The sequence below is a fragment of the Oncorhynchus clarkii genome, chromosome 24 (assembly GCF_045791955.1).
Source record: "Oncorhynchus clarkii lewisi isolate Uvic-CL-2024 chromosome 24, UVic_Ocla_1.0, whole genome shotgun sequence".
NCBI lineage: Eukaryota > Metazoa > Chordata > Actinopteri > Salmoniformes > Salmonidae > Oncorhynchus > Oncorhynchus clarkii.
Genome location: NC_092170.1, coordinates 28,944,993 through 28,955,913, shown reverse-complemented (window position 1 = coordinate 28,955,913; position 10,921 = coordinate 28,944,993). Strand labels below are relative to the sequence as shown.

Genomic DNA, 10,921 nt, shown 5'->3' with positions numbered 1-10,921 from the left:
AGCAGTAGTTCTTTACAGTTTATTTATTTATTTGTAATTTTTATGAAATCTCTTGAGATATACCTGGTTTTCAAGTGTCCGAATGAAAAAAAATGAACCTGCAATACTTAGTAACAATAATAATATGGCAACTACTGTTGAATAATAATAATAACTGTAATAATAAAATAAATGAACATTAGTAGCATAAAACGTTTTATATAACTACTAATAGTCCTAGAAATAGTACAATTACTGCTACAACTACTAATACAACTACTTAAACAAAGTACCTATTATATACACTGAGTGTACAAAACATTAATAAAACCTTCTCTTTCCATGACATAGACTGACCAGGTAAATCCAGGTTAAAGCTAGGATCCCTCATTGATGTCACTTGTTAAATCCACTTCAATCAGTGTAGACAGAGGGGAGGAGACAGGTTAAAGAAGGATGTTTAAGCCTTGAGATAATTGAGACATGGATTGTGTCTGTGTGCCATTCAGAGGGTGACCGGGCAAGACAAAATATTAAAGTGCCTTTGAACGTGGGTATGGTAGTAGGTGCCAGGGGCACCGGTTTGTGTCAAGAACTGCAACACCGTTGGGTTTTTCACGCTCAAGTTTCCCGTGTGTATCAAGACTGGTCCACCGCCCAAAGGACATCCAGCCAACTTTACACAATTGTGGGAAGCATTGGAGTAAACATGGGGCAGCATCCCTGTGGAACACTTTTGACATATTGTAGAGTCCATGCACCGACGATACATACAATACATACATATTTACAAATATCTTCACATGGGGATGTTTCTATTAGTTAAAACAGTTTGATCTTAACATCACTGTGTGATTTTAATGGCCTGATTTCTATAGGTAAATTATTCCAGTCAGTTGGGCCTGTATCTTAAAGATCTTACTCCAACTTCATGATGCACCCTTGGAATTTGTCATTTCTGCTGCTGTTGAAAGGAGTAGTGTGAGTCTTGTAAAGTTAAGTATTCCTTAATACAGTATATACAGGGACATTTCAGTTGATACATTTATAAATAAATTGGTACCAATGCAGTTGTCTTCTGTTTGGGAGTGACAGCCAATTTAGCTATTTGTGCAATGATGTGTCTTATAATGGTATCCAAAGTATATACACTACCGTTCAAAAGTTTGGGGTCACTTAGAAATGTCCTAGTTTTTGAAAAAAAAGCACATTTTTGGTCCATTAAAATAACATCAAATTGATCCGAAATACAGTGTAGACATTGTTAATGTTGTATATGACTATTGTAGCTGGAAACGGTTGATTTTTTTATGGAATATCTACATACAGTATGCGTACAGAGGCCCATTATCAGCAACCATCACTCCTGTGTTCCAATGACACATTGTGTTAGCTAATTAAAGTTTATCATTTTAAAAAGCTAATTGATCATTAGAAAATATTTTTGCAATTTTGTTAGCACAGCTGAAAACTGTTGCTCTGATTAAAGAAGCAATACAACTGGTCTTCTTTCGACTAGTTGAGTATCTGGAGCATCAGCATTTGTGGGTTTGATTACAGGCGCAAGATGGCCATAAACAAATATCTTTCTTCCTTCTTCTGAGAAATGAAGGCTATTCCACGTGAGAAATTGCCAAGAAACGGAAGATCTCGTACAACGCTGTGTACTACTCCCTTCACAGAACAGCGGACAAACAGTCTCTAACCAGAATAGAAAGAGGAGTGGGAGGCCCCGGTGCACAACTGAGCAAGATGACAAGTACATTAGAGTGTCTAGTTTGAGAAACAGATGCCTCACAAGTCCTCAACTGGCAGCTTCATTAAATAGTACCCGCAAAACATCAGTCTCAACGTCAACAGTGAAGAGGCGACTCCAGGATGCTGGCCTTCTAGGGTTGCAAAGAAAAAGCTATATCTCAGACTGGCCAATAAAAATAAAAGATTAAGATGGGCAAAAGAACACAGACACTGGACAGAGGAAGATTGGTAAAAAGTGTTATGGACAGACTATGCCATTTTTGGGAAGAAGCAGTCAGCTGGTATTCTGTCTATAATGGAGTGGCCAGCACAGTCACCGGATCTCAACCCTGTTGAGCTGTTGTGGGAGCAGCTTGACCGTATGGTACGTAGGAAGTGCCCATCATGAAAATCCAACTTGTGTGAGGTGCTTCAGGAAGAATGGGGTGAAATATCTTCAGATTACTTCAACAAACTTACAACTGGAATGCCAAAGGTCTGCAAGGCTGCAAATGGAGGATTCTTTGACGAAAGCAAAGTTTGAAGGACACAATTATTATTTCAATTAAAATCATTATTCATAACCATGTCAACATCTTAACTATATTTCCTATTCATTTAGCAACTTATTTGATGTATGTTTTCATGGAAAACCATGAAATTTCTAAGTGGCCCCAAACTTTTGAACGGTAGTGTTTGTCTGATGTCTGTGCCATTGAATTGCGACTTCACTTTGTCCCTGTACTGTCGTTTTGCCTCTTTGATTGTCTTACAGAAGGCATAACTTGTCTGTTTATACACGTCCACGTTCCCTGAACTGCTGCAACTCCTATTCTTTGTAAGTGCGTAACTGACATGAACATCGAAGGTGAAATGCAGGGGAGTTCTTATTTAGAATGCTTAAGTAACATGCTTGTGAAGCCTATGATTTAGAGGTTAGTGAAAGTTAGAACTTATTGAGAAAGGACAAAGATCACTAAAGTAAAATGTTATGTATGTCACTGTTTTACAATGCAATATCATTCTTGAACTGAATGGTTGGAAAGTAAGTCTGACTGTGTGGTTCTATGTAAATATTTCAGCTGGACTTCTACCAACCAAAACAATATGGCCGCCTTGAATAGGTCCTTGTTATAGTGGCCAGTGAGAAAAAGCACACCCGTGGCATCCTATATCAAGAGTTGGAGATTTGTTCAGCTCAGAGGGAGTGTCAATCACACACACACACACACACTAATATTGACCTCCCTCATGGAAAGCTGTTATGTAACCAGCTAGGATATTTTACACATAAAACAAACCAAACACAAAGTGGGCTTTGAAAATAAGGCTATGCTGGTAGTATGCATCTTATAGATGACGTGTGTAGAAGGATTTGGAACATTGGTAACCACAACGTTGGTATAACATGCTACTTATAATTGATTTAGCCCAGCAAATCCCAAACTCAGTCATCGGCACCTCAAGGGGTGCACGTTTTGGTTTTTGCCCTAAACCTACACAGCTGATTCAAATAATCAAAGCTTGATGATTATTTGAATCAACTGTGTAGTGCTAGGGCAAAAACCAAAACGTGCACCATTTGGGAAACCCTAAATTACCTGAATAGTTTGGATGAGAGAGTTATACAGAGATTGTGTTTGTACATCCACTTGCATGTTACGTCTACTCCTGCTCCTCCTCTCTGGCTCTCATTGTCACCAGTTTACTTATTATTACACACACCTGCCACCATCGTTACGCGCACCTGCGCCTCATGAGACTCACCTGGACTCCATCACTTCCCTGATTACCTTCCCTATATCTGTCACTCCCTTTGTTTTTTCCCCAGACAGTATTGCTTATGTGTTTCATGTCTATACGCTACTTGTGTTTGTTATTGTTCTATTATTAAACTCACCACCTGCACTTTTCCCCCCGACTCCAGCGTATACATTACATTATGTGCGTGTGAATGTAAGTGAACTGCATCTGGGAGGTGACTTGAGCCATCCTGGCATTATGGACAAAATGCAGTTTACTCGTTTGAGCTGGAGAATAACATGCTTACCTTTTGAAATCTGTATCCGAAATAATTAACTAATTAAAGTTGGGAAAAATCTTTCATTGAACACACAGGCTACTGTACTCTCAAAGGACAAACTTACTACGCCATCATTTTATGTAGGCCTAATTCCCCAAAAGGTCACAGAAGGTGTAGATTGTGAGTTATCCGTTGCCCTACCCTAGAGATCTGAATACATTGTCGTCCTGGGCAGTGGTATTCAATGTCACCGTCTGCAGTGGGGTTGAGAAAGCTCATTTGAAAAAATACATATTTTCTAACTAAATTGGTTTCTTTTCATTTTGAAAATGTAATGAATTGAAGGTTATTTGTTGATGTAAAAATCTAAATGTAACTTTTTTAGGTTGTGTCAGTAGATTTGGGGTGTGGTGTGGTCTCGAGAATTTCATGCGGGTAAAAATGGTGTCCCTAGATATTCTGGCAGAAAACATGGGGTCCCCGCTGAAAAAGTTAAAATACCACTGCCATAAGGGAATGTGCCCACGCAGGAAGACACATTGACCTCCCTCAAGTAAAGTTATTATGTAACCAACTAAGATCTTTTGCACATAAAACAAACCAATCCCAAAGTGGGCTTTAAAATAAGGCTATGCTGGTAGTATGCATCTTATGGATGATGTGTGTAGGAGGATTTGGGGACATTGGTGACCACAATGTTGGTATAGAAAGCTAAAGTGGATTTCGCCTCTATACATTTCTTTTTATAACGGTGGGGGTACATGACCTGAATACTTTGGATGAGAGAGGTATACAGAGATTGTGTGTGCAAGTGAACTGCATCTGAGAGGTGACTTGCACCATCCTGGCGTTAAGGACAAAATGCAGTTTACTCATTTGAGCTTGAGAATAAAATGCGTACGCCACTTGGTTTTATAATTAAAGCTGCAGTTTAACAAGGCCAGATCATGTGCCGCATGGTGCTCTACACTAATCACGTTACTGACTGACTGCTTCCTGTACAGACGACAGAGAGAGAGAGAGAGTGAGCCATGAGTGGTCACTGACCCTTTCTCGTACAAGTCCGCAGAAGACAATCTGAACCATTGTCCATTTACAACCTATAGCCAGGTTCAATTAGCATAGCTGTAGTTGTAAGTATTGTTCGGCCCCTAATTCTACAATGAATTCAAGCGTCAGCCATTAGATCAGCTAGTGGATGGCATAAATGCAACATAAGTGTAACAATTCCTTGTCCTCTTGAAGTTGCTGGTCCTCCAGAAGTTGTATGTCTATGGTGGTCTCCAGAAGACCCTGAATGACTGGTTGTACCCGGCTGGCCTGGTAGAGGAGCTATGAGCAAAATCCGCCGGGTGTTTCTTACTGCAGATGTAGCTTGATCACTCTTTTATTGGTGAGAATTTTCCTGCACAGCTGGAAATGTAAACTTGTAGTGTATTCAAGGTTTAAAAAGGCATTACAAGTTTGTAATTTCCACTTTGAAATGTTTGACTGGATTTGCCCTAACAAAAAATGCATCAACCCCTAAAAAAAATGTCCATTAATTATAATCCACATAATAATTCACATTTCCTGTTGCTGCAGGATTATTTTCCTGCTGTAGCAAACTGGCTCAAATTAAGATCCTACATCTGTAGATGCTCTAATAACACTGAGTCCTTATGGAATTACTCTGCAGTGATTTTGACCGTGTGGATGTCCATTACCGCTTTTTATGTAATAATCCTTTCCCTGTAGGCTTAGCGAGATAGGGAGGTGTATCCTGACTTCCTGATTCTGTGTGTGTGAGCAGCACACATCCCCTGGACTTGTAATACAGTTACAACAACTGGCACAGAGCCAGGGGGAGAGCTTGAGAACTTGTTCCCCTCATCAGAATAAGATTAAAGCTTTGTAATCTTTCTGCCAAGAGGCACTGCAATATCTCATGATCTTCCCCAGTATTTAGGGAACACACAGTAGCCAGTGTGTGGATGTGGGTACAGTGTAGTAGTTCTCCTAGGGCTCTTGGACTAAAAAGGAATCTAAGAGTCTCAATTGAAATGACTTTGAAACTGACCCATGTAATACACAGGTTCATGTGTCAGTGACTATTACTTTGAGCCAATGTACAATATGAGTTCATTAGGCTGCACCAGTTATCTAGTTATTTTAGAATAGCGTATGCAAAACAAATCCAATTGTATTTGTCACATGCGCCGAATACAACAGGTGTAGACATAACCGTGAAATGCGTGCTTACGAGCCCTTTCCGAACGATGCTATTTAAAAAAAAAGAAGAAATGGTATGGTAATAACACAAGGAATAAAATACACAAGAATGAAGCTATATGGAGGGAGTACCAGTACCATATCAATGTGCAGGGGTACGAGGTATTTGAGGTAGATACAGTATGGACAATAATACAAGTAAAAAAGGAAAAGAGCAGCAGCAGCGTATATGATGAGTGGGAAAGTATGTGTGTCTGTCTGTGTGTCTGTGTGTGGCGTCAATATGTGTGTGTGTGTTATGTAGTGTGGGTGTGCGGATGTAGCATATGTGTGTGTGGGTTTGTGTGAGAGAGTCAGTGTAGTGAGTGTGTGTGTGGGTAGAACCTGTTGGTCCGAGACCCGATGTTCCAGTATTGCTTGCTGGATGGTAGCAGGGAGAACAGCCTATGGTTTGGGTGGCTCTTTTGACATTTTTGGGCCTTCCTCTGACACCGCCTGCTATAGAGGTCCTGGATCACGGTGATGTACTGGACTGTCCACACCACCCTCCATAGCGTTTTGTGATCGAGGGCGGTGCAGTTGCCATACAAAGTGGTTATGCAGCCAGTTAAGATGCTCTCAATGGTGCAGCTGTATAACGTTTTGAGGAGCTGAGGGGCCATGCTAAATCTTTTCAGCCTCCTGAAGGGGAAGAGACGCTGTAGTGCCCTCTTCACAACTGTGTGGGTGTGTGTGGATCATGTTAAGTCCTTAGTGATGTGGACTCCAAGTAACTCTAAGCTCTCGACCTGCTCCACAACAGCCTCGTTGATGTGTAGTCCACGATCAGCTCATTGGTCTTACTGACGTTGAGGGAGAGCTTGTTAAAAGGAGGCCATTCACTGTTAAATACCGTTACAATACTAGATGGAGTAATTATATGCTTAACTCCTCACTCAATGATAAAATAGATGTATCTGGATGTAAAATATAAATCTACAGTATTGTCACCAACAGTCAGTCTAATAGCCTTTGTGACTTAAAGTCATGTCATGTGTTTGTATTGATCTAGTGTCAGACACAACTTGGCAAGGATGAGCGGTTTGTTTCAGAAGTGAAAATGATCAAAACAGACGTATCATGAGAAACCAGAGCTCTTCTCTGAACCAGGGTCAATGGTCTATTCTAGAACATATGTTACTCATTAATATCTGTTTAAATAGGATTGTCCTCCCTCTTCCCCATCCCTATGCCTCACTGTCTCTGTCTCTCTGTCCTCTCTCCTGTCTCTATCTCTGTGTCTGTCCTCTGTCTCTGTTCTCTGTCATTTGTCTCTGTGTCTGACCTCTGTCTCTGTCCTCTGTCTATGCCTCTCTGTCCTCTGTCTCTCTCTCTGTCTCTCTCTCTGTCTCTCTCTCTCTGTCTCTCTCTCGCTCCCTTTTCATATAGGTAATAATAGAAGAATAACAAGGTATAAACATTTCCATCAGAGGGTTATATGAGTGTCAATATAGACGATTATTGTTTGTCAATCTGGACTGGCAGTAGCCTGGGAATTGAGATGGTAATGTAATTTTGAGTCTAGTGAACAGTAAAACAAATCACCATCAGACATATAATACAGTGTCTTCAACTGAAATAAAACAACAACTGAATGATAAACAATCGACTTGTAAAATGCTCTAAAATTGGATAACAACATACGTTTGTCAGAAGTTAGTTTCAGTTCACTATGGATGACGTTTCTCCAGCTGACAGAAGAGAAGAGAACATGTTGGTTCCTTTTCCTCGCTATGTTTGGGAGAGGTGAGTTGTGTGTCGACCATATTAGGGTGCTCTGCCATGTTAGGGTACTTTCTTACAAAGAAAATTGATTTGGGGAATACCTGGGAAGGCCCATGTGTATAAAGTAGCTGAGGTGTGTTTGTGTCACATCCACCATATAAGGAGACTGTCACGGCATGGAGGGATATCCTTACAGCCAATGGCGGGATCCTCATATCTTATGAGTATGACTTTGTTCATGTTCAGTGCCTTCGGGAAGTTTTCAGACCCCTTATTCTAAAATGGATTAAATCATATTTTTTCCTCCACAATCTACACACAATACCCCATAACGACAAAGCAAAAAACATTTTTTTTGTGTGTGCACATTTATTAAAAATAAAAAAAAGAAATACCTTACTTACACAAGTATTTAGACCCTTTGCTATGAGACTCGAAATTGAGCTCAGGTGCATCCTGTTTCCATTGATCATCCATGAGATGTTTCTACAACTTGTTTGGAGTTCACCTGTGGTAAATTCAATTGATTGGACATGATTTGGAAAGGCACACCTGTCTATATAAGGTCCCACAGTTGACAGTGCATATCAGAGCAGAAACCAAGCCATGAGGTCAAAGGAATTGTCTGTAGAGCTCTAAGACAGGATTGTGTCGAGATCTGGGGAAGGGTACCAAAAAATGTCTGCAGCATTGAAGGTCCCCAAGAACACAGTGGCCTTCGTCATTCTTAAATTGAAGATGTTTGGAACCACCAAGACTCTTCTTAGAGCTGGCCACCCAGCCAAACTGAGCAATCGGGGGAGAAGGGCCTTGGTCAGAGAGGTGACCAAGAACCTTATGGTCACTCTGACAGAGCTCTAGAGTTCCTCTGTGGAGATGGGAGAATCTTCCAGAAGGACAACCATCTCTGCAGCACTCCACCAATCAGGCCTTTATCGTAGAGTTACCAGACGGAAGCCACTCCTCAGTAAAAGGCACATGACAGCCCACTTGGCACTTAACGACTCCCAGACCATGAGAAACAAGATTCTCTGGTCTGATGAAACCAAGATTGAACTGTTTGGCCTGAATGCCAAGTGTCACGTCTGGAGGAAACCTGGCACCATCCCTACGGTGAATCATGGTGATGGCAGCATCACGCTGTGGGGATGCTTTTCAGCGGCAGGGACTGGGAGACTAGTCAGGATCGAGGCAAAGATGAATGGAGCAAAGTACAGAGAGATACTTGATGAAAACGTGCTCCAGAGTGCTTATTACCTCAGACTGGGGCGAAGGTTCACCTTCCAACATGACAATGACCCTAAGCACACAGCCAAGACAACCCAGGAGTGGCTTCGGGATAGGTCACTGAATGTCCTTGAGTGGCCCAGCCAGAGCCCGGACTTGAACCCGATCGAACATCTCTGGAGAGACCTGAAAATGCTGTGCAGCAACGCTCCCCATCCAACCTGACAGAGCTTGAGAGGATCTACACAAAAGGTATGGGAGAAACTCCCCAAATACAGGTGTGCCAAACTTGTAGCGTCATACCCAAGAAGACTCGATGCTGCAATCACTGCCAAAGTTGCTTCAACAAAGTACTAAGTCAAGGGTCTGAATACTTATGGAAATGTAATATTTCAGTTTATTTATTTATTTTTTGAGAAATTAGCAAAGAAAGTCAAGGGGTACTGAATACTTTCCGAAGGCACTGTAAATATGTGGGTATGTTTAGACCTGCAGTTATTTTGAACATTTCCACGAGGCCTACTTCTGATCTGAATCATCTTTACACTGTCAATTATATATTGAACTCCTTACCATTTCCCAAACTTTGCACCTTAACCTTTCACCCAATTCCCTATATTACCACCTCAGCTTGCGCACTAGCCTGTACCTTCAAGTACATGCTGATTTGGAAAACTTTCCTGATCACTTAGCTACTCTTTTGAAAATGTGTTTTTCTTGAACCAGAGATGTATCTGCAGAGAATCAATGATCAACTAATGTCTCTAGCTAGTTAGCTCCTGAACCTCTCTGTTGATAAAATTAACTGACCTTTATACCGAGCAGCTGCTATTTATACATCTCTGTGTATTCTATTGTGTGTGTGGATCGGTGGGTGGGTGCGCCAGTGGCAATGTTAAACTTTAACCTTCGCCAGGTGCTCTGTTTTTCCCCTTGACACGTATGATATTGGTTGACCTGGAAGCGAGGGTGCATTTCCCAGCGCTCCCTACCGTTCATGTGCGTCTGGGTACCCAAATACAGACTGAACCACAGTGACATGAGGGTTCAAAGTTCACACTGTAGTTTGAACAACTTGTGGAGGCCTCTAAATGTAAAAATGAAACTGCTGGAGCTTTTACCGTAATTCTGTTTCCAAACGTTACATCTGCAGTTTTTCCAGTAATAGTTTTTTTTTTACTGTGTACATTTTTCAGAATAGTCATTATGCATACATTTGTATGGTTGGTTAAAATTGAAATGAATGTTTTTTGTTTGGCATACATTTAAAAGTGAAGAATCGCAGTCTTAGCGTAACTTTATCGTGGAATTGCCCATCACAAAGTAAACTATGGCTTGAATAAACAACTTCTGGCTAAACTTTGGCTTTCACGCATTTTTAAGAAACTTGAACAAGCTGTAGTTAGATGAGATACTGCATTATGTCATTTTATGGATTGGAGATGACCAGTGACTGGTCTTTGGAACAGTGATGCAACATGCAGGCAAACTGCACAAAAAATATTTAAAAAATGTGTATTGAGATAATAAAGGTTAAAATTATTTGTTTTGAATTGATCTCCCTCACCCAGAAAATGCATCAAGGTAATTTGTCTTGTTTTCAGATATTCTGACTTGTTTCAATACTTTTTTAGGTTAAGTTAAAGTAAGCAAAATGACCTTGGTAAGACATCAAGTCAATGCATTCTAATGGTAAGAGATATGTAGTTGAGGTCAACATTTTTTTGCGGTGCGTAATACAAACAATGTGACACCAGTCATAAAACTAAACATCTGTGATATGATGCAGACATATTGTCAATTTAAAACATTCTCAGATACTGACTAGGCCTATATAAGAAACACACACACACACACACTACTTCCAATCACACACACCCTCCCCATCCCATGACTCTCATTGCCGTATGGTCCTGTGGAAGAGGCCTCTCTAAGTGGAGGCACGTTTAGTAGGCAGCCTGGCTCATATTACTGCCATAC

The 10,921-nt window shown here is 40.8% G+C and overlaps 1 protein-coding gene across 1 annotated transcript in view; it reads left to right on the top strand.

Moving 5' to 3' along the window:
• The window catches only part of LOC139383162 (2-phosphoxylose phosphatase 1-like), a 61,318-nt gene that overhangs the window by 2,067 nt on the left and 48,330 nt on the right, over positions 1-10,921 (top strand). The gene's annotated exons all lie outside the window — the stretch shown is intronic.